We start from the raw sequence: 22,541 nt of genomic DNA, 5'->3' as shown, positions 1-22,541 counted from the left end.
CTTGCCTGGAGAGTCCCATGGACGGAGGAGCCTGGCGGGCTACAGTCCATGGGGTCACAAAGAATTGGATACAACTGAATGACTAACACACACACACTGATTCCTTAGCACATGGAGTTTGAGTTTACATTGATAATTTCTTTTTAGCCAACCATACAGTCCAGTGTCCATGGCGGCCTTGGTAGGTGGACAGCCTGCATCCCCTGACTTGGCCCAGGTTTCACCTCCCGCTGAAGGCCAGCTGTCTTACCTGGTACTGACTGTGGGCCTGTCTAGAACTGTGACCTACTCTGGAGGATGACTGGGTAGCTCTTCTGGGTATTCCTTAGAAGCACACACATCTGCCTTTTCCGGTTGACGGAGAAAGGTTTCCTGTCATTTGTCCTTGAGAGAGCCTGAATCCCTAACAGTTTCAGCTAGGTATACACTTCATGTTGACTTGAGAGTCCCTTGGACAGCAAGGAGTTCACAGCAGTCAGTCCTAAAACAAATCAGCCTTGAATATTCATTGGAAGGACTGATGCTGAAGCTGAAGCTCCAGTACTTTGGCCACTATTGAGAAGAGCCAACTCATTAGAAAAGACCCTGATGCTGGGAAAGATGAAGGCCAAAGGAGAGGGGAGCAGCAGAGGATGAGATGATTAGGAGCATCACTGACCCATCGGGCATGAATCAGGGCAAACTCTGGGCGATAGTGGAACACAGGAGAACCTGGTATACTGCAGTCCATGGGGTTGCAGAGTCAAACGTGGGTTAGCCGATTGAACAGCAACAATAAAAAGAAGAAACATAAAAATTGTTTCTAATCTCACCTCTCCGCAAAACCTGCTTTGATATATCTACTACCAGTTGCTATTCAATGCTTACGTACATTTAGGAATATTTATAAAGAATAAAAGCTCAATTTTCAAATGCCTTTTTTTATATCTAGTAGTTATTATAGAATTGATACTGTCATTTCTGATAACAGTGAATTAAGTGGCTAATTTTCCATGAGTTATTCCATCTCAGAATAACCAGTTTAAGTATATGTTACTTATTTATAGTAGCTCTTCTTTTTTCTCTTTATTTAGGCTTTTTAATAATTTTTGAGTATAACTTTCTTTTGAAATGTTTTGCTTGGGCTCAAGTAAAATGAATTTGGGAGTATAACTTTTTGTTTTTAAAAGAAAAGATTGTTTATCTGTTGAAAGTTTGGAAAAATTTCCCAGGCTTGTTTATTTATGTAGACTTGGGGGAGAGGAAGATTCCATAATTTTTTTCTGATTTTTCTTTTTTTGGTCTCTTCATGTTTTCTGTAACAGATGATATACTTTTTTGTTGATTGATTTTTTTTGCTTAATCTCATCAGCTTCAAAATTCTTTAGATAAAGACTTTATTTTTCTTGCTTATATTGGTGTATAGAACAGTCCATTTTCCTTTCAGAGGGACTTTGTTAGAATATCATTTACTTATATTTGTATTTTCAATATTAGAAATATTCTTCATAACTTAAAATTTTTTTATTTCATTCATTGTCTTTCCATAAAATAGTATTTGAGTTTGCAAATAATAGGTTGAGTTTTGCTTTGTTCTCTTTCAAATTTTATGCGGTATGATCTAGGAATATATATATTCTATACGTAGAACTTGTAATAGGAGGATTTCTGTGTTCCAGCAAAACAGTTATTTCTCAGTGGCTCAGTGGTAAAGAATCTGCCTGCAGTGCAGGAGACCTGGGTTTGATCCCTGGGTTGGGAAGATCCCTGGAGAAGGGAATGACTATACCCTCCGGTATGCTTGCCTGGAGAATTCCATGGACAGAGGAGCCTGACGGGCTACAGTCCATGGGGTCGCAGAGAGTCAGATGTGACTGAGCATGCACACAAAAACTGTTATTATTTGAAAAAATGGTCTATAATATTTAAAAATGTATGTTTTTTATTTGCCGTTTCTTGCTGTCCAGATATTGTTACTTCTGTCCTTGTTTGTTGTACCGGGTACACTTCAGTTGCTCAGTCGTGTCTGACTCTTTGTAACCCCGTGGACCGCAGCACACCAGGCTTCCCTGTCCATTACCAACTCCCAGAGCCTACTCAAACTCATGTCCATTGAGTCGGTGATGCCATCCAACCATCTCATCTTCTGTCGTCACCTTCTCTTCCTGCCTTTAATCTTTCCCTGCATCAGGGTCTTTTCCAAGGAGTCAGTTCTTCCCCTCAGGTGGCCAAAGTATTGGAGTTTCAGCTTCGGCATCAGGCCTTCTAATGAATATTCAGGATTGATTTCCTTTAGGATGGACTGGTTGGCTCTCCTTACAGTCTAAGGAACTCTCAAGAGTCTTCTCCAACACCAGAGTTCAAAAGCATCAATTCTTCGGTGCTCAGCCTTCTTTATGGTCCAACTTTGACATCCATGCATGACCTGCATACAGATTTCTCAGGAGGCAGGTCAGGTGGTCTGGTATTCTGGGTAAACTTATATTTCTTTAATTATTGGCTTGTTTGGTGGGTAATAGAATGTTGATGACTTCTAAACTTTGACTGCTACGTAAGTGAGCCCCAGGCACCCCATTTGGGAAACAGCTGGTGGCCTCTTCTTTTTTTTTTTTTTTTCTGTGAAATTTCTTGTTTCCACATTAAAAGATTTTTTCGAAGGGAAGTATTTTTTTTAACCACATGATGACTCTATACAGCTGCCCGGAGTAGGACACCATCGTAAGTCTTTAACATGCCATATGAGTTCTGAATAAATAAAAGCTACAATGCCCAAGTTATATACAAATATCTTAGGCAATAATGTTTACAAACCTATGTACAATAAAACAAATGTAAACAGTAAATGCAGCATGAGAGTAATCAAAGGACGCACAGGGAGGACCACTCATGGTCAGTTTGCCCCCTGGAGCTGGCACCAGCCGGCCCCCGGAATCAGGCCAGGCAACCCTTCCTGACACGAGACAGGCCCTCTGGAGGCCAAACAAAAGCACTCTGAAGATGTCATTACACTGAAGGACCAGAGAGCTGCCGAGGGGGCGGCTGCCACCTCCGCCCCCAAGTTTGAGGCAGTGGAGGAGGAGACGGCAGGGCCCAGCCCTGAGAGCACCCAGGCCCTAAAGCTCCTGCTATCTCAGTTGGGCCTTTGGCTGCTCGGGGAGGCAAGTCTACGGAATGGTAACTGAGAAAGTAAAACCAGAAGGTGCAGAAAATGCTCCCTAGTTCAGTGGCCTTCCTGACTCTCCACCAGCCACAGGCCCAACCCGGGGGGAAGGGGGACACATGATCATCAGCACTGGAGGCGCTTGGCTGGGAGCTCAGGAGGAGACCACAAGCTGACCTGATTTGGGGAAGAACTTCTAGAAGATCTGCAATGTCCTAAACACAACTAAATCCTATCAGTACAGCAGGGCGGGGCTAGGAGATGCTATGATGAATGGGTACTTCTGCATCCAGTGACCGAGTAATACACGCATGTATCACCTTGTGACCCACAAAAGTGCAATCATGTGAAACCAACGGCACTATGGCGAGAAGAGAAAATAGCCAGTGTTGAAATCGCGCAGAGTCCTGCGGCCAGACCGAGCCCAGCAGCTGCCACTGCATGCAGCCTGCCCTCTGCCAGCCGTGGGGAGGCAGGCGGAGGGGCACGAGCTGGGCCCAGGCACCGAGGGGTGAGGCGTGGGTGTCTTGTGCTTGGAGGGGGGCAGGAGCCCCCACCTGGAGGCCGGGCACTCACACACTGAGCGGCAGCATACCCGGTGCTGACGACGGGCGCGAGGAGCCCAGACCAAGAGGAGGAGGAGCCGGGTCAAAGCTGTTTACTGCCCCTTTGTCGAAGAAAGACGTGTGCCCTGATCGAGAGAACTTCGTGCCATTGCTATTCATCACCCCACAGTTAACATTCCCTGAAATATAGGATTTTCGTGATGCTTGGTCCTTTGCAAAATTCCTGCAAGCTGCTAATTTGGATTCTAAAGCCCCAACTTTCCGTAAGAGATCCCCCACGATGTTCAGTGCTGATATCCTAGCTGAAGGAGTCAGTGGACTGGTACCAAAACCGTTTGGTATAGCCTTCGGTGAAGGAAAACTGTTCTCCGTTCCTTTGCCAACAGGGGTAGCTGGCAAAGAAAGTGATGCTTGGATGGCAGAATCCATCTTTTCGAAGTCCAGCGTTGGAGAACTGGGAGCTGACTTTCTAGTTACTTCCTGTTGTCTTTCCCGAACAGCTAGTTCTTGCCTTAAATTTCTTGCTTCATCCTTCAACCTCTGTACAGAGACCAACAAAGATTCCTTTTCATCAAGTTCACTTTCTAAAAATGCATTTCGTTCAATGGCTTGATTTAACCTTTGTTCAAAGTCTTCCAGTGAAACTATTGTTGCCCTTTTTGCTCGCTCCAGGTCATCATTAGCCTGTTCCAGCTCTCTTACATACTTATGTATTGCTCCTTAATGGCCAGAGTCTGACTTAAATCATCTTCTAATACTGAGACCTGCTTGTAGCTCTGTGCATATTGATGTTCTAGCTTCTCCTTCAATGCTTCTACTTCGTACTTCAGTCTTTGGTTATCAGCTTGCAAGTCTCTATTTCTTTGTTCAGCCTGTACTAATTGTGCCTCCAACTCTGCCTCTAACTCTCTGCTTCCTTCCTGGAATTCAACTAGCTCATCCCGAGCTTCCTGGAAGCTTTGTTTATACTTCAAGGAAAGTTCCTTCCAATAAGCAGTTTCCTCCTTCAAACTTGAAAAATCTGGTATATCTTCACCATCCATGATCAAGAAAGCCTCCAATGTGTCAAAAGCCCATGTTCGCCGCCGCTCGACCAACGTCTCCGCTCTACGGGCCAGGCCCGCCCGGCCGTTCAGCTCCGCTCCCCGCCGCAGCCTTGAGCTCCCCTCCGCGTACCTCCGCGCCCGGCTCCTCCCCGACACGTCAGGGACCGGCCTCCTCTTTTAAGCTGTGAGGAGGGTCCGGGAGACCCCTTGTAGAAGTGAATGTTCAGACCAGGGCCTGGCGTTTAGCCAGGAGCTCACTTGGCCTCTTGTTTGCCCTTCTCGGTTCTCCAGCTTTCCCCAGCCTCTCCCAGTAAAACTCCCTTCTGCAGGTGTCTGCCCGGTGTAGCAGTCAGTCCTGTAGAATTGTGACTAGTGAGCCGAGTCATGCGGATGAGTGCTTAATGGATGGTGCATGTTACTGGGCGAAAGCACTTCGTGAGAAGACAGAACGGTTGGAATGAAAACTCGTGTTTCTCAGCAGTGACAAACCACAGCGCTGTGCTTTGAGGTCTCATTTCACAAGGTGACCTGTCCTTTGAGCTGAAGACGGAGCTGAGTCCTCAGCCCCGCTTTAGAGGCGTGTGTGCCTGTGTGGTATATGGATCGGGTCTGGCTTTGCATATGTCAGTGGAGCGGTGAGCTCCATGGGAACCGGGGGTCTGCGCTGGGAGAGGAGCCAGTATCTTAATTTGCCCTCGACTTTCTTTGACTTTGCCCAGGAGGGTCCCCTCGATGCTTGGCACTTTCACACTGAAGGCCTTGGCCTGTCCTCTCCAAGTGTCTTTAGTGCTGAGAACTCAGCTAATTCGTGGGTGTTCCATGAAGGCTCTCCTCCACTGCGTGTAGAGACATTTCGAAAAATCGTCGCTTGTAGAAGTGAGAAATGATTTAAGACAGCTAAAAATGCATAATTCACAACCATAAGGAGACAATGCACTGTGGGAAAACTAGATAACTACATGTAAAAGAATGAAATTAGAACGTTTTCTCACACTGCGCACAAAAATAAGCTCAAAATGGATTAAGGACCTAAGTGTAAGACCGGAAACCATAAAACTCGTAGAGAACAAGGCAGAGCACTCTTTGATATAAATCATAACAATCTTTTTTGGATCTGTCTCCTAAGGCAAAAGAAACAAAAGCAAGAATAAACAAATAGGACCTAATTAACTTAAAATCTTTTGCATAGCACAGGAAACCATTGACAAAATGAAAAGACAGCCTACCAAATGGGAGAAAATATTTGCAAATGGTATGATTGATAGGGGGTTATACAAATAGCTGATACGATTAAATAATCAAAACCAAGTGAAGTGAAGTCACTCAGTTGTGTCTGACTCTTTGCAACCCCAGGGACTATACAGTCCATGGAATTCTCCAGACCAGAATACTGGAGTAGGTAACTTTTCCTTTCTCCAGGGGATCTTCCCAACCCAGGGATCGAACCCAGGTCTCCCGCCTTGCAGGCAGATTCCTTATCAACTGAGCCAGAAGGGAAGCCCAAACAAAGAACTGAAAAGTCACGTCCGACTCTTTGTGACCCCATGGACTACATGGTCCATGAAATTCTCCAAGCCAGAATACTGGAATGGGTAACCTTTCCCTTCTCCAGGGGATCTTCCCAACCGGATCGAACCCAGGTCACTCACATTGCAGGCAGATTCTTTACCAGATGAGCCACAAGGGAAACCCAAAACCAAACAACCTTATTAAAAAATGGGCAGAAGACCTGAATAGACTTTTTTTTCTAAGGAAGATATACAGATGACCAAGAGACACATGAAAAGATGGTCAATATCGTTAATCATCAGAGAAATGCAAATCAGAATCACAATGAGATATCACCTTACACTGGTCAGAATGGCTGTCTTCAAGGAGACAAAGTGACAAACGTTGGTGAGGATGTGGAAAAAAGGGCATTTTTACACTGTTGCTATTGGTGGGAATGTAAATTAGTGCTACTGTGGAAAACAGTATGAAAGTTCCTCAAAAGCCTACAAATAGGATTGCTACATGACCTAACAATTCTGCTGCTGGGTGCATATCCAAAGAAAAGGAAAACACTAGTTCATAAAGTTGCATCCACCCCAGTGTTCACGAAGGTCAAAGTATTAGTTGCTCAGTCATGTCAGATTCTTTGAGACTTCATGTCCCATAGCCCACCAGGCTTCTCTGTTCATGGGATTCTCCAGGCAGGAATACTGGAGTGGGTTGCCATTCCCTTCTCCACGGGATCTTACTGACCCAGGGGTCGAACCCGGGTCTCCTGCATTGCAGGTGGATTCTTTACCCTCTAAGCCACCAGGGAAGCCCTAATGTTCATAGCAGCATTGTTTATTTATTTATAATAACCAAGAAATGGAAGCAACCTAAGTGAAGTCAATAGATGAATGGATAAAGATATGTGTACATGTGTGTGTACACACACACACACACACACACACACGTTGACATACTTCTCAGCCATAATAAAGAATGAAAGTTTGCCATTTGAAACAACAAAGCTGGACCTGGAGGATATGATGCTTAGTGAAATAAGTCAGACAGAGAAAGACAAATACTTTATGCTGTCACTCATATGTGGAATCTAAAAAATGCAACAAACTGGTGAGTGTAACAAAACAGAAACAGACTTACTGATACAGAGGACAAACTCCTGGTTACCCGTGAGAGAAGGGAAAAGGGGAGGGTCAAGATAGGGGTTAGAGATTAGGAGGTACCGTCTTCTATGTATAAAATAATTAGGTTACAAGGATGTAGTACACAGCATGGGCAATTATTGGCATTATTTTGTAATAACTTTGAATGGAATCTAATCTGTATAAATCCTGAATCACTATGCTGTATACCTGAAAATAATATAATATTATAAATAAACTATAATTTTTAAAAGAAAAAAGTTGTTTAGTTGCTAAATTGTGTCCTATTCGTTGCAAACCCCATGGACTTTAGTATGCCAGGCTCCTTTCTCCTCCACTGTCTCCTGGAGTTTGATCAAATTTATGTCCATTGAGTAGATGATGCTATCTAACCATCTCATCCTCTGCCATCCCTTTCTTTTGCCTTCAATCTTTCCCAGCATCGGGGTCTTTTCTGATGAGTTGGCTCTTCACATCAGGTGGCCAAAGTATTGGCGCCTCAGCATCTGTCCTTCCAATGAATATTCAGGGTTAACTTCCTTCAGGATTGACTGGTTTGATCTTGCAGTCCAAGGGACTCTCAAGCCTTCTCTAGCACCACAGTCCAACAGCATCAGTTCTTTGGTGCTCAGGCATCTTTATGGTCCAGCTGTTACATCTGTCCATGACTATTGGAAAAACTGTAACTTTGACTAGATGGACCTTTGTTGGCAAAAGGTGTCTCTGCTTTTTAATCCACTTCTAGGTTTGTCATAGCTTTCCTTCCAAGGAGTAAGTGTCTTTCAATTTCATGGCTGTAGGTACCATCTGCAGTGATTTCGGGGCCCAAGAAAATAAAATCTGTCACAGAAGAAAAGTACCCTATACCCTTTGTAGGTCTAGTGATAATTCAATAAGCATTTTGATTATTTGATGAGTGTTCTCCACTGGTGTCCTTTGCAGCTTATAAGGGTGATTAACCTAGTGATTAGCTTGATTGACATCTCTGTGCTGGAAAAGGTGAGAAGTTTGGGGAAGAATTGATTTCATCTAAAGTGACTAAGTCATAATGTCACTGAGTATTAGAGAGGGTGACAATTTACAGTTTATCTTGTCCAGGAGGGCTCATGACAAGTGGTAAAACCAGCCTGTCTACTGTCTGGTCCCTTGTCTGCGACTTTACTAGCTGGGTGACCGTGGGAAAATGGACTTAATCTCTTTGCCTCAGTTTTCTCATCTGTGAAAGGGGTCACTAGTAGTATCCACATACTGGTGGTTTTGAAGATTAAATAAATTCGTATTTACAAGGCTCATAGAACAGTATCTGCTCTAGAAAGGGCTACATAAGTGTTGGTTAAATGAAAATGTTCTGTGCTTAGTTGATTTCTCCACATTCAGTGAACGAGAAGCCTAAAATTCAGGGAAGTTAATTTTATCATACACTCACAGTTCAGAAATGAGGATTAGAACCTGATGGATACACAGTCTGATGGATGATATCTAAATCTTTTCTCTTCCAACACCCCACAGCAAAAATGTGCTATTTGTCATCATTAATTTTATTAATGGACATTATTTAATTAAATACCTTATTTATTAACCAAGCTGACATTTAAATTCTTTTTGTTTCCACAAGGGGTTTCACTTTTTTATTATGTTCTTTTTTTCCCCTTGACATTTCATTGTTTTGATTAATAATTAATTCTAGGGGAAGTGTTTACAGAATTTCATACCATTTATAGTCTGTTGTATTTTATTGTATCATTCAGTCTGTGATAGTAGCACCCGGTATATTTCTCAAATAATATTAGAAGGGTGAGAGAATTTCACAGTCGATCCTTTAATGGTTTAATAGAAATTGCTTTCCTTTTCCCACCCTGAAGGGAAGCCCTGTCATTTATGATTCATTGGATTTGGTCAGCTTTAGGAAATGCTTTTCTTTTTTCTCCAACTTATATGAAATAATGTCGTTACTCACTCTAGAAAAGATGTCAGCAGACTGTTACACAGGATATAGGACATATTTCAGTGTTGCCATTTAGTTGTTAAGCATCTTTTTCTGAGTGTTTGAAATAGCAGCTGATAATGATAGAGGGTAAGTTAACTCTTTCATTTAAAATTTATTTATTAAATAATGAGGTTGTTGGAGATATCCTGACTTAATAGAAAACAAACTTAACAATGCTTTAGAGTTTATTCAGGAAAATACCTGGTGCCTTTTTTTTGCATTCTAAAAACATTTTTAGTTATATATTAGGTCCTGTCATTGTATCTTGAAGTAAAGGAGGAAAGGTATCTCATAGGACCTTTGGGATAAATTGCCTGCCAACGTGTGGGCTTGACTGAGCCTGAAATTGACAGCACATTTGTCCATTAAGCCCCAGGACTTGCTCACCTGAAGTTTCTACTCTCAAGTGGAGCTGGTTACTGTTGGAGGTGACAGCTGCACTCTCCCCTGCCTGTAATTGGAAGCGTCTCAGAGTAGCTCCAAGCTGAAAGCAACCTGTTCCACTAGGTGAATCAATAAATGGTGTGGTGGTGGTTTTTCAGTTGCTGTGTCGTGTCTGACTCTTTGCGACCCCATGGACTGCAGCACACCAGGCTCCTCTGTCCTCCACCTCTCCCAGAGTTTGCTCAAACTCATGTCCATTGAGTCGGTGATGCCATCCAATCACCTTATCCTCTGTCACCCCCTGTTCCTCCTGCCCTCGGTCTTTCCCAGCATCAGGGTCTTTTCCAGTGAGTCAGGTCTTCGCATCAGGGGGCCAGCGTTTTGGAGCTTCAGCATCAGTCCTTCCAATGGATATTCAGGGTTGGTTTCCTTTTGAATTGACTGGTTTGCTCCCCTGGCAGTCCAAGGGACTCTCAAGAGTCTTAACCAGCAGCACAGTTCCAGGCAATGGAATATTTTTCAGTAGTGAAAAGAATTGAGCTGTCAAGCCTGGAAACACAGAGGAATCTTAAATGCACATTGCTAAGTGAAGGAAGCCAGTCTGAAAAGGCTGCCTACTGTCTGATTCCAACTATATATGACTTTCTGGAAAAGGCAAAACTATAGAGATAGTAGTTGTCAGTGGACAAAAGAGGGAAGGAATGAGTAGATGGAGAACAGAAGACTTCTGGGGGCTGAAAGGATTCTATATGATACTGTAACGGTGGATACATGACATTATGCCTTTGTTAGACCCCAACTGTATAACCCAAAGAGTGAAGCCTAATATACACTAAGGACTTGAGTTCATCACAGTTTGTCAGTGTTGGTCCCTCAGTTGTAACAAATGTACCATAGTAATGTGAGATGTTAATAGGAAAACTGTGTGGGGAGAGGGGGTATTTAGGCACTCTCTGGGTTGTTTTTTTGGTTTTATTTTTTTTTAAGATTTTCAGATTTTCATCAGCTGTATTTGCAAAGTTTGAATCTGTTAATACACTCAATCCAGCAGCACTGAGTTTTTTCTTTTTTTAAATGATTTTTAAAAATTGAAGTACAGGACTTCCCTGGTGGTCCAATGGCTAAGACTCTGCATGCCCAGTGCAGGAGGCCTGGGGTTCAATCCCTGGTCGGGGAACTAGATCCCACATGCCACAAGTGAAGATCCCATGTGCTGCAACTAAGACCTGGTAAAGCCAAATAAATAAATATAAAAAAATTGAAATACAGTTAATTTATAATATGGTATAAAACACTGCAGATGATGACTGCAGGCATGAAATTAAAAGACGGAGAAAAAGCTATGACCAACCTAGACAGCACATTAAAAAGCAGACACATCACTTTACCGACAAAGGTCCTTCTAGTCAAAGCTGTGGTTTTTCCAGTAGTCATGTATGGATGTGAGAGCTGGACCATAAAGAAAGCTGTGTGCTGAATAATTGATGCTTTTGAACTGCTGTGTTGGAGAAGACTCTTGAGAGTCTGTGGACAGCAAGGAGACCTAACCAGTCCATCCTAAAGGAAATCAGTCCTGATGCTGAAGCTGAAGCTCCAATACTTGGGCCACCTAATTTCGAAGAAGTGACTCATTGGAAAAGACCCTCTTGCTGAGAAAGATTGAAGGCCGGAGAAGGGGATGACAGAAGATGAGATGGCTAGATGGCATCACCAACTCAATGGACATGAGTTTAAGCAAGTTCCAGGAGTTGGTGATGGACAGAGAAGCCTGGGGTGCTGCAGTCCACGGGGTCACAAAGAGTTGGATGCGACTGACCAACTGAACTGAATTAGTTTCAAGTGTGCAGCAAAGTGATTCAGTGATTATACACGTACCACATACATATATATACTTCTTGAGATTCTTTTCCATTTGAGGTTATGAAAAGATTTTGAGTATACAGTAGATTCTACTGGTATACAGTCGATTCTTGTTAACCTATTTTATATACAGTGTGAATATGTTAATCCCAAACTCCTCTTTATTTTCTTAAAAACTGCTCTAAAAAATTAAGTCTATTAAAAACAGATTAGTATGGGCTAATATATTTGCTCTCTGCATTATTAATAATCCCTCTGGCTCTACATTCATTTCTCACCAGATAAATTTTTTCTTCATGCCAGTGAATACCCAGTCATATCAGATCTAGTGAACAAACTTTAATTCTTAATCCTCCTTTGCCTTGTTGCCCCAAGAGCATTCAGCATTGTGGTTCCCTCTCTAGTCCTTGATGATGCTCTTGCTTCCTGCTATAATTGTGGAATGGATTTTCAGCCTCAGTCTTTTATAAATATGAGATTTATCCATGAGGGACAAGGTGGTCATACATCCTCTCCAGCATGCATGCTAAGTTTCCTCAGTATTTGCAACTCTATGGATGACAGCCCGCCAGGCTCCTCAGTTCATGGGGATTCTCCAGGCAAGAATACTGAAGTGGGTTGCCATGCCTTCCTCCAGGAGTTCTTCCCAACCCAGGGATTGAACCCACGTCTCTTATGTCTCCTGCATTAGACAGATGGGTTCTTTACCATTACCGCCACCAGTGAAGCCCCAGTGCTCTCCAGAAATCCTTCCAATTCTGAGAACCTCTGAATCCTTCACTAAGTCTGCTTACTCCCTCTTTCCGCCCATGAGTCTTGACATGCACTCCAGGGTACCATCTTGGTTTTGTCTTTCTGTGCCCTTTCCAGGCTCTCCAGAATGTTACCCACTGGCACAGCGTCACCTCTGACTTACACATGGATGACTTTAAAGTCCCTTTCCTGAACCTCAGGCCCCTCTGCCCAGTTACTCTGAAGAAAGCATTTGGGAGGAGGTAGCCAGGGGACAAGGCAGGGTGGGCATTGAATAAATGGACAGAATGACCTTGAGAATGTTCTCCAACATTCCACCTTCATGTCTTGCAGCCACCACAGTCAGTCACAGCGTGGACCTCCCTTGCATGTCCTTGAGTTCTGTCTCTCATTGCATTGAAGTTCCGGATTTGCCAATAATTCCATCATATTCTCCCACCTCTAATTTGTCATCAGTTTTCAAAGATTCTTCATATCAAAAGATTCCCAGAATATGCCTCCTTTCTCTCTGTTCTCATTGTTGCTACCATCCTTTCTTGCATGGAGTATTACAGAGTTTTTTCCTAAGAGGTGACCCATGTCCTCATCTAACCAATACTTCACTGCCAAATTTTTTCTGTTTTGTCTCTTTAGTAGCTCTGTATGCCTTCTGGGGGGCTTCCCTGGTAGCTCAGATGGTAAAGAATCCACCTGAAATTTGGGAGACCTGGGTTTGTTCCATGGGTTGGGAAGATCCCTTGGAGGAAGGCATGGCAAACCACTGCAATTTTCTTGCCTAGAGAATCCCCCTGGACAGAGGAGCCTGGTGGCCTACAGTCCACGGGGTCGCAAAGAGTTGGACACAACTGAGCGACTTCCACCTCACTTCACTTCACGCCTTCTGGGATCTTCGTTCCCCAACCAGGGATTGAACCCAGGATCGTGGCAGTGAAAGAGCTGAGTCCTAACCACTAGATCACCAGGGAATTCCCTGCCATTTTTTTTTTTTTTCTTAAAGTTGCATGGGTTTACGTTGTGTTAAAAACCACAGTGGCTCGTTCTGATCCATCAGATGCGCCTCCTATACCTTCGCCCCTATTATTTCAGGCAGAGTGAAACCTGCATCCCACCTACTTTCTCCTTTTCTCTATTTTCTTGCCTCTCTTGGTCTGTATCCATCTTGTGCACAGCTCCTGGCACTGGGGGGACACTTTCTTACTGAATGCAGGCGTGAACTCCCGCGAGGCTGTGTGTTCTCCATACATTTCCATCTGCCCTCTGCTGCTGCTGCGGCTAAGTCGCTTCAGTCGCTTCTGACTCTGTGCGACCCCATAGACGGCAGCCAACCAGGCTCCTCCGTCCCTGGGATTCCCCAGGCAAGAACACTGGAGTGGGTTGCCATTTCCTTCTCCAATGCACGCATGCATGCTAAGTCACTTCAGTCGTGTCTGACTATATCATACTCAAAAATAGAATACAACATCCAGTAACAATGCACTATGAGCAGGTTTATACCCTTTCTATGGCTTTGCTAAACAGCAGGTAGGATGTACAGATATCAAGCAAAAATATTTACCGACTTCCTATTACTATCTTAATATATTTGCAATTATGTATTAATATATTTGTGGTATGTGCTATATGTTAATATATTTGCAATTATTTCTATTTCAGTTTTTAAATAGGTCCCAAATAATCCATCTGCCCTCAGGGCTACTCAAAAACTTAGTTTTTCCCAAGGACAGGTGACTTCCTTCACATTCTCTGTAGCTTTTATAGTTCACATAATACTGTACCTATTGTCAGAATTAAAACATTGCCTTCAACAGTTATCACTGAGTACTTTCTGTCTTCTGCTTGAGAGATGAACTGTATGGTTCAATGTTCCTGCTTGGTGTTCCAAGTGTAGTCCCTGGGTTATAACAGGTCCTTCAGAGTGCTTGTGAATGGCAGTGATACCGGTTATTGTGATAATTTCAATGATAGTATTCTTTAAACAGTCTGTCATTTTCAAGGATGTAGAGTAAGCAGATGTAATAATATATACTGCATCCCTCCTTACAGGCAGAGGAGATGAGGGTTTTGGAGAGCTGACCAGTGTCAATTGGCGAACAAGAGAGAGGATTTTCCTTAGTGAATGGATAAGAATGATGTGTGTTAAGCAGAGTGAGCTTGACTACAGCCTCAGAAATACGCCTCTGGGTCCACTGCAGTGCCATTATTATATGAGAACGGGAAGAAGCTGCCAGCTGGTTTCTTATCTTACAGAAGACTGCCTTTCTCCTTCCATTTTATTTACCCAGGGCTTTTAATTAGAAAAATGGAGGTGAAGGTAAAATTTAATTTTGTACTCTCAGAATCACCAAGAAATGGACATCATGAAAATGTGAATTATTGGAGATTTTTTTTCTGGTTTTCTGATTTTTTTTCTTTCCCTCCTGGAGTGCGAGCCTTCTCTTCCCCACGCCTTTTATTTACTTCCACCCCCATCCTACATTTTTGTCTTTGCCTGTTTATTTTATTGGAGGAAATAGGTGCTACCAGATCAGTGAAAATGCAAACCAAAGCGTTGTCTTAAAGGTTGGAATACAAATGAAAATCAGATGGGAAAAGAAATGCCACTTTTTCTTGCCAAGAGCTATTGAGAGAATCTTTCTAGTTTTTTCTTGGTGAAGTTAATAGGCAAGTGCTTGATTGGTGTCAGGTGGGTTTACTGATCTCAGCTGATCCTTACCAGGGACTCCAGGAAGAGGCAGTGGTCCTGGGATGGAGCCTCCGCCAGGGTCTCCTGGGAAGCTTGTTAACCCCACCCCACCTCTCTTTCTGATTCAGGGGGCCTGCGCTGAGGCCGATAATTTACATTTCTAATGAGCTCCCAGGTGGTACTGATGCTGGCAGTTTGCAGCCACTTTTTAAGAAGCCCTGCAGGCAGAGGTGGGCTTTTTTGCCATCTTTTAAGAAAGTGATGTCTGCAGTGGAGACGCGACTCCTGAAGTTTTTGCAGCCCCTGAGTCGGGCGGGTTCTCGCCCTAAGACAAGAGAGGAATGTCATATTCCCAGGTAACTGCAGCCAGACTCGTCCTGCCCCTGTGGACTTGTAATTGAGTTTGCAGTGCAGGAAAAGAGGAGAGTGGCTGGAGATCTAGTGAAATGTAAGCCACAGACAAGAAAATGCCAGGGAGACTGACGCAGGGTGGGTTTTCTCCCCTCTGAAAGTAGACCAAGGAAGACTTATGGAGGAGGTAACATCAGAACCGTCTATAAAGTAGAATATTTTACAGAAGGAAGCAACTGCATGGCAGTAGGAAAATGCAGGCGTGTGGAACAGAATCCAGTTGGATTAGAAAGCAGTTTATTATTTACAAGGAGAGAGATGGGGGCAGGTCATTGAAATGCCCGGCTGGGCATTTTCTCATTTATCTTGGTGTGGGTAAGACGCGGGCTTTTGAGTAGAAAAGCGATGTAGTTAAAACTAGATATTGGAAATAACCTCTACAATGTGAGAAGCTTTCTCCTTTGCTCTGAGTGTTCCTTGAAGGACTTTGCAGAGGTTTGTTAGTGGTATTTAAGGGAGCCTGTTTAATTTTTTCCCACTGGGATTGGAGAGGCAAGACAGTGAAGAAATTCTCTTTTATCAGATTTCCGCAGTTGAGTTTTTCCCTATTTTGCGGGTGAAATTTGGCCCATGCCTTTGTGGCTCAGCTGGTAAAGAATCCGCCTGCAATGAGGATCGAACCCTCGTTCGATCCCTGGTGTTGGGAAGATCCCCTGGAGAAGGGAAAGGCTACCCACTCCAGTATTCTGGCCTGGAGAATTCCATGGACTGTATAGTCCATGGAGTCATGCGACTCCACGGTCGTGAAGAGTTGGACACGACTGAGCGCCTTTGACCTCACTTGCCAAGAGTTGACACCCTGGTCCTTCTTCTCCCAAATGATCCAGCAGGCTTGTCAACACCTTGCCTGTTTGAAGTGTCTGGTTGGTGTAAAACAGATGATCTGCAGTTGCTGCTTCTGTTCAGACTGTTTTTGAAATAAGCAAATCTATCTGTCCAGATAGCTGTGTTTTGAACTTTCTTAAAACCCCATATCTAAGTTTCGTGAAGCTTTCCTGATAGCTCAGTTGGTAAAGAATCCGCCTGCAATGCAGGAGACCCCCGTTTGATCTCTGGGTTGGGAAGATCCCCTGGAGAAGGGAAAGGCTACCCACTCCAGTACTCTGGCCTGGAGAATCTCGTGAAAGGCCAGCCGTGGCCATCTGTGCTCCAGAGTTGCTGGGCCGCCTGCCTTTCTGGGGCGTGTCTCCTCGTCCCTAGCCTGGGGCTCTCCGGGGACAGGAACCCACAGTGGCTTTGTCTGCCACTGCTAAGCTGGCGTGAACAGCCTTTGCCCTCTTGGGAGTCTTATATGGTCCGTCTTTGCCTCCCCAGCCTTCAACCCTTGACTCTCCAGAGGCTCTGGAACCCAAGTCTGTAGCTTCTCTCTTATCTGACTTGGGCTCCTGCTTCTGTGAATTAGTCACTTTCTATGAGTCTGTCTTTGTCTGGAATTTTCCAGTGACTTACATTTAAAACTGGAAGGAAGACCTCTTGCCAAAATTCCTCTTGATCAGCTTGTTTTGATTGATGATTGACACCTTGTTCACTCTGATTTCATCTTAAGTCGATTTCATATTCTCAAGGGGACCCGGCTGGACTGCAGGAATCTGTCCGCTTAGAAAGTGAAATTTTAAAAATTGTCTTAATTTTGTTCTGAATGGTATAAAACGTTAAAGGTCCCCAAAGTATACAGCAAAAAGAGTATCTCAAAGCTTCCTCACTCTTGTTCATAACAAGGATGGTTGTCTCCATGGACCCAGCTCTCCTGCCTCTGCCCTTCCAAGAATATTCATGCGTGTACATGTTCTACCTTTGACCTGTCTTCAATGTACAATTCAAAGGATTTTAGTAAATCTACAGATTTACGTGGCCATCACCACAATCTAGTTTCAGAACGTTTACATCGCCTCCCAAAAGATCTCCATCCCCCAGGCCCTTTGGTGTCAGCTCAAGCAACAACTTTGTTTCACTAAATCTGTCTTATCTGGATATTTTCATGTAAGTAGGGTCATATGCTATGGAGTCCTTTGCATCTGGCTTCTTTCACTTAACAAAATGTTTTGGGGGGTTCATCTGTGTTGTAGTGTTTATTTGCATTTCATTTTCTGTTATTAAATAATAGTCCCTTGTATGGATATACCATGTTTTCCTTATCCATTCACTAGGTGGTGATCATTTGGATTATTTCCATGTGCTCTTTTTTTTTTTTAAAGCTCTGAATATCCTTATATACACAAGTCTTTGTGAAGACATACATTTTCATCTGTCTTGGGATAATGTCTAGTAGTATAATACCTGAGTCACTAGGGGAACCCAATGACTGGGTTGTATGTGAAATTTATGATTAAATTTTAAGAAGCGTCCCAAATATTCTCCAAAGTCTGCCCCTTTTAGTATTCCCACCAGTCATCAGCAGTGTATGAAAAATTTCAGTTTTTTTCCCGTCGATAACATGTTACTGTCCGTTATAGTGGGTGCAAAATATCATTGTGGGTGCAGTTTGCATTTCTTAGTGGGGAACAGTGCTGAACATATTTTTGCATGCTTATTAGCCACTTGTATATTTTTTGGGGAGTTAAATTCCCTTTTTATTATCTGTCTAATGGTAACATATGGTAACAGTTAACCTACAGGCCTCTCGCCATCTCAACTCCTTCCTTTGCCAATTTTTAAATGATTTCTGTGCTGTCAGGAATTATAATATTCTGCATATATTAGTGATTTTAGCCTTCCTCTTACTGTACACATGGATTTAAAGTTTACCAATAATTGCCTTCCTTCGTCTCACCACTTTGCCTCTCGTTTTGCGGTTTATCCTTTAATAACTTACCCCAGAAGGGCCTGAGTTCTTGATTCATTTAAATGTTTGAACGAAAATTCAGCTGGATTTCATGTTTGGATTCATCTTTTGTTTCTTGGAACAGTTTGGTCATTTAAACATTGAACATGTTATTGAGTGCAAGTTTGTGTACTCAACACACAGGCCCAAAAACACTGAAACATGAGTTTGGAGCAGAGAAAGTTTTGTTGCAGGCCCAAACAACAAAGAGAACAGGTGGCTCATGCTCAAAAAACTCCCAGACTTCCCAAAGTCTTTCAGCAAAGCATAAAAAAAAAAAAAAAAAAAAAAAAAAATTTGTGTTGGAGTAGAGCCAGTTAACAATGTTGTGATAGTTTCAGGTGAACAATGAAGAGACTCAGCCATACATATACATGTATCTGTTCTCCTCCAAACTCCCCTCCCATCCAGGCTGCCACATAACATTGAGCAGAGTTCCCTGTGCCAGACAGTAGGTCCTTGTTGGTGATCCATTTTAAATATAGCAGTGTGTACATGTCCATCCCAAACTCCCTAACTATCCCTTCTCCCATTCTCCACTCCCTCCCCCTCCCTGGCAGCAAGCAACCATAAATTCATTCTCTTTGAGTCAGTTTCTGTTTTGTAGGTAAGTTCATTTGTATTGTTTCTTTTCCGATTCCGCATGTCTTGGATGTCATAGCATATTTCTCCTCCTCTGTCTGACTTCACTCAGTATGGCACTCTCTGGGTCCATCCGTGTTTCAGCAAAGCATTTCTAAAGGCCGGGTGAAGCAGGGTTATGTGAGTCTCGTGCACAATTTTCTGATTGGTTCATGGCGAGGTAACAGGGCGGGCCAACTTTATCAATCCTTAGGCATCAGTGGATCTGAGGTCCACCTGCTCACGATCATCAGGTAGTTAATTCCTTCCGTTTGGTGGTGGTTTCTAGCATCTGAAAAGCTCAGGAAAGATGCCTGAGAGAGGGAGGCGCTACGGCAGAGGCTGTGGAGCTGACTCCTGAGTCTTGCTTGGTCACAGCTGTTGCTGTGGATGGGTCTGAACTTTTGCCCCCTCATATATTTTGTGTTTTTTTAGACTTTTATTTAGATGCCCAAATGATTCCTTCTTAATGTTTGCATTTCTGTGATGAAACAGGAAACTTCCATGTGTTCCTCATTTTAGTTCTGGGACATGATGTGTTTATTTATTATGGAGACTTTTATTTCTGAAATGTTTTCCTGAATTATACCTTTAATGTATTTTTTTGTTCCATTATTTAGTTCTTTTTTCTTTTGGGACACCGGTTAAGGGTGTGTTGGGTCTTCTCTGTTTATCTTCCATATTTATGGTTTTCCTGTTTTAAATCTTCTGCTTGCTTTTTTTTTTCCTTCCATTTTCCCCCTCAAGACTCATTTTTTCACCAGTGTGTATTTCCTTTTAGCTACTTCCATTTTGGTGTCTGTTAAAGCAACCCAGATGGACTCAGAGTAGCATAGACAGGAAGACAACAGAAATTTAAATTTCTCACAGTCCTGGAGGCTGGAAAATCCCAGGTCAATGGTCAGTGGGTTCAGTGTCTAGACCTACTTCCTGATTCATAGATTACTGTCCTGGGTGGTATGTTTTCCTCACATAGTGGAAGAGATGAGAGTTCTCTAAATGTTTTTCATAAGGGCACTAACCCCATTCACGAGGGCTCCACCCTTACAATCTCTAATCACCTCCTGAAGGCCCTGACTCCAAATATCATCACGCTGGGGATTAAGTTTCACTGTGTGAATTTGAGAGTGACACAGACATTCATTATATAGCAGTGCCATTTTAACCATTCTTCTGTTTTTTTCATCTTGAGGTCTCTCTTACTCTTTTATTTCCATCTCTTGCTTCCCTGAACTCTTGTAAATCCTACTCTGTTTTTGTAGACAGAATCAGTTACTTCATTGTTTTGTTAATTTATGAAAATACGTTTGGGTAAAATTTTTATCTGTTGCATGTAACATTGCTTTGGTGGGTGTTGTTCCTCTGTCATTCATTTTCATATTCCTCTTCTTGTGGCATCTCTGAAGGTTTTTTGTGTGATTAGGTGAGTTCTTTATGAAGTAGCTGTTTATAGGAACTTCCCCTGGGCAGGAGACAGGGCCATATCCCATGCCAATGGGAATTCTTGTGACCTGGGAGTGTGTGTGTATACATGTATGTATAATCCTTTCAACTCTGGTTTTCCCCAAGGTTGCAGAGACTGGTTGTGCTCCTAGTGGGGTCTCTTTCACTTTGCCTTGGCAACAGGCTGCTTCCTGCTAATATGTCTTACCTGTATAGTGTCTCATTTAATTTGATCTTTCCTGCTTCTGGAAATCTCTCACCATACGGTGCCCAGGAAAGCTTTTAGTGCTACCTGCACATCTAGAAAGTTGCTGCTGGGTGTGTTGCTGGATATCCTCATGATTTGGGCAGCATGGTTCTGCAGGCATGAGCAGCTTCTCCAGGCATTTTTCTTCTCCTCTGTCTGACCTTCCCTGCAGTTTGGCAACTCCCCCTCCTGTTGTGCTACAGATGTCTTCCAGTTTCCTCTGGGATGCAGTTGCATTTTCATGTTCCTTGTGGCTTTTGGGTGAATTCCAAGAGGAAGTCTTTAAGCCAAGAGACTGTAACAAGACAATTCGAGTTTTTTACCTTTTCTTTGCCAACTAAAATCTTCACTACTTTCTTTGTTGTAGTCGTTATTGCCTTTAACTTTTCAAAAAGACCTAAAGAAGAAAGTAGTTTCACAAACAGCTCTGTACTTTTAGGTCTGGAATGATCACGTTAGAAGTAACATGCCACAAGGAAAGAAATATTAATCTTTTTTTTTTTTTTGCCTTGACTGTTTAGGAATTCAGAAGTTGGAGTAAGTTAAGAAGGTAAAGTCAGAATCAAGCATGGGTTGATACTTATAAACAGGAGGCCTTTAGGCTTGGTAGATGTGTATGTAGAAGGCTGTTTTATTACTGGACTCACCAGTTTTGCTATCCTGCCTCAGTTATTGTTACCCATTCATGCCTTGCCAGCGTTGCTCAGATATTCCCTTGACATTCTTAGCCTGCTCAGCTCAAAACTCTTGGCTGGATTTATGTTTGAGTTAAACAACACTTTCCATGTACAGCAACAATCTGCCTGCAAGTATCACAACAAAAAGAAAGTGTGACAGGCTTTGTTGAAACGTTAATATCCAGAATAGAAATAATCCAGGCATGAGGTCTTTCGAAGACTAAAGATAAAGGAAGTTAAGGTACTGTCTTAAGTCAGTAGCTCAGTTTAATTTTTAAATGCCAAGCTGTTAAAAATTACAGTGTTTTCCTGGGGATCTTGGGCCAGCATGGAGAGAAAGGGTCCCATTTAGAGGATGGGAGCCTTGCTCTTTGCTCCGGTCAGACACAGAGCAAATGTGGAACATTTGCTGGAACACATGAGGGGACAAACCCTTTCCTCCCTCTCTGGCTGCACATTAGAGCCACAGCCAGACCTATCCTGCTCTGCCTCAGCAGTAGGAAGCCGTGTGCTCAGGGTCAGTATCAGTGATGGAGTGCAGGGAACAGAAGGTGAGGTTGGAGATGGCAGCGGAGGATGCCCCCAGAGGCATGGAGGGATCAACACCAGAGTAGGCAAGAGTGCAAGAAGGAGGCTGGCGATGGAGAAGGCGAGCTGGACTGATGTCAGTTTTTTCTGGCAGTTGTGTTTATTTTTAACCATAAGACAAAATTTAGAAAACATGTAAGGGAGTGATTTTGCCTGCTTTGTGAAGATTATTTTAAACACAGTGATGTCATAATTAATTAGATCTATGCCACCCACATGCGATTCATTGAACCAGTGTAGGTGATCTGTTTCACTTTGGTTGTAAAGTCCATGAGCAAAGTCTAGTTGTCTTTCTTAAGACTAGGAGATGATTAAGCAAAGGATAATCACATAACTAAAACAGTTTGGTTTTCTGTTCTTTAAAAAAAAACTTGGGACAGAAATTAGACCTGTGGCAGACCTTTGGAATCAGACCTGGCCATTTGAAAGAGAAGCAGGACTCAAAAGGCTGGTCCTTAAATAGTGTGGCCTTGACACTGAAGTCCAACCTCAAAGGATTCTAGAGGATTGAATAATCAGGTCTAACAGGCTTTGGTGGAAAGTTGGTGGGGAAAGTGAGCATGGGAGAAAGATTACTAAGCAGTAAATGATGTGTCCTGGGTGGTGGTCAGACTCACTCCCTGTCCAGTTAAACGGTATGTCTTTTTAGGCCAAAGTTCTTTGAGTCAGTGACCCA

At 43.0% G+C, this 22,541-nt stretch overlaps 1 protein-coding gene and 1 pseudogene across 1 annotated transcript in view; one reads left to right on the top strand and one right to left on the bottom strand.

Moving 5' to 3' along the window:
- The window catches only part of FARP1 (FERM, ARH/RhoGEF and pleckstrin domain protein 1), a 303,782-nt gene that overhangs the window by 42,503 nt on the left and 238,738 nt on the right, over nucleotides 1-22,541 (top strand). The window lies entirely within an intron of this gene.
- On the bottom strand, nucleotides 3,096-4,829 carry LOC110142925 (nuclear distribution protein nudE-like 1 pseudogene; annotated as a pseudogene).

This window comes from Odocoileus virginianus, chromosome 8 (genome assembly GCF_023699985.2).
Source record: "Odocoileus virginianus isolate 20LAN1187 ecotype Illinois chromosome 8, Ovbor_1.2, whole genome shotgun sequence".
In the NCBI taxonomy this organism is placed as follows: domain Eukaryota; kingdom Metazoa; phylum Chordata; class Mammalia; order Artiodactyla; family Cervidae; genus Odocoileus; species Odocoileus virginianus.
Note: the sequence above shows the minus strand (reverse complement) of the source record. Positions and strands in the feature narration are given on the sequence as shown.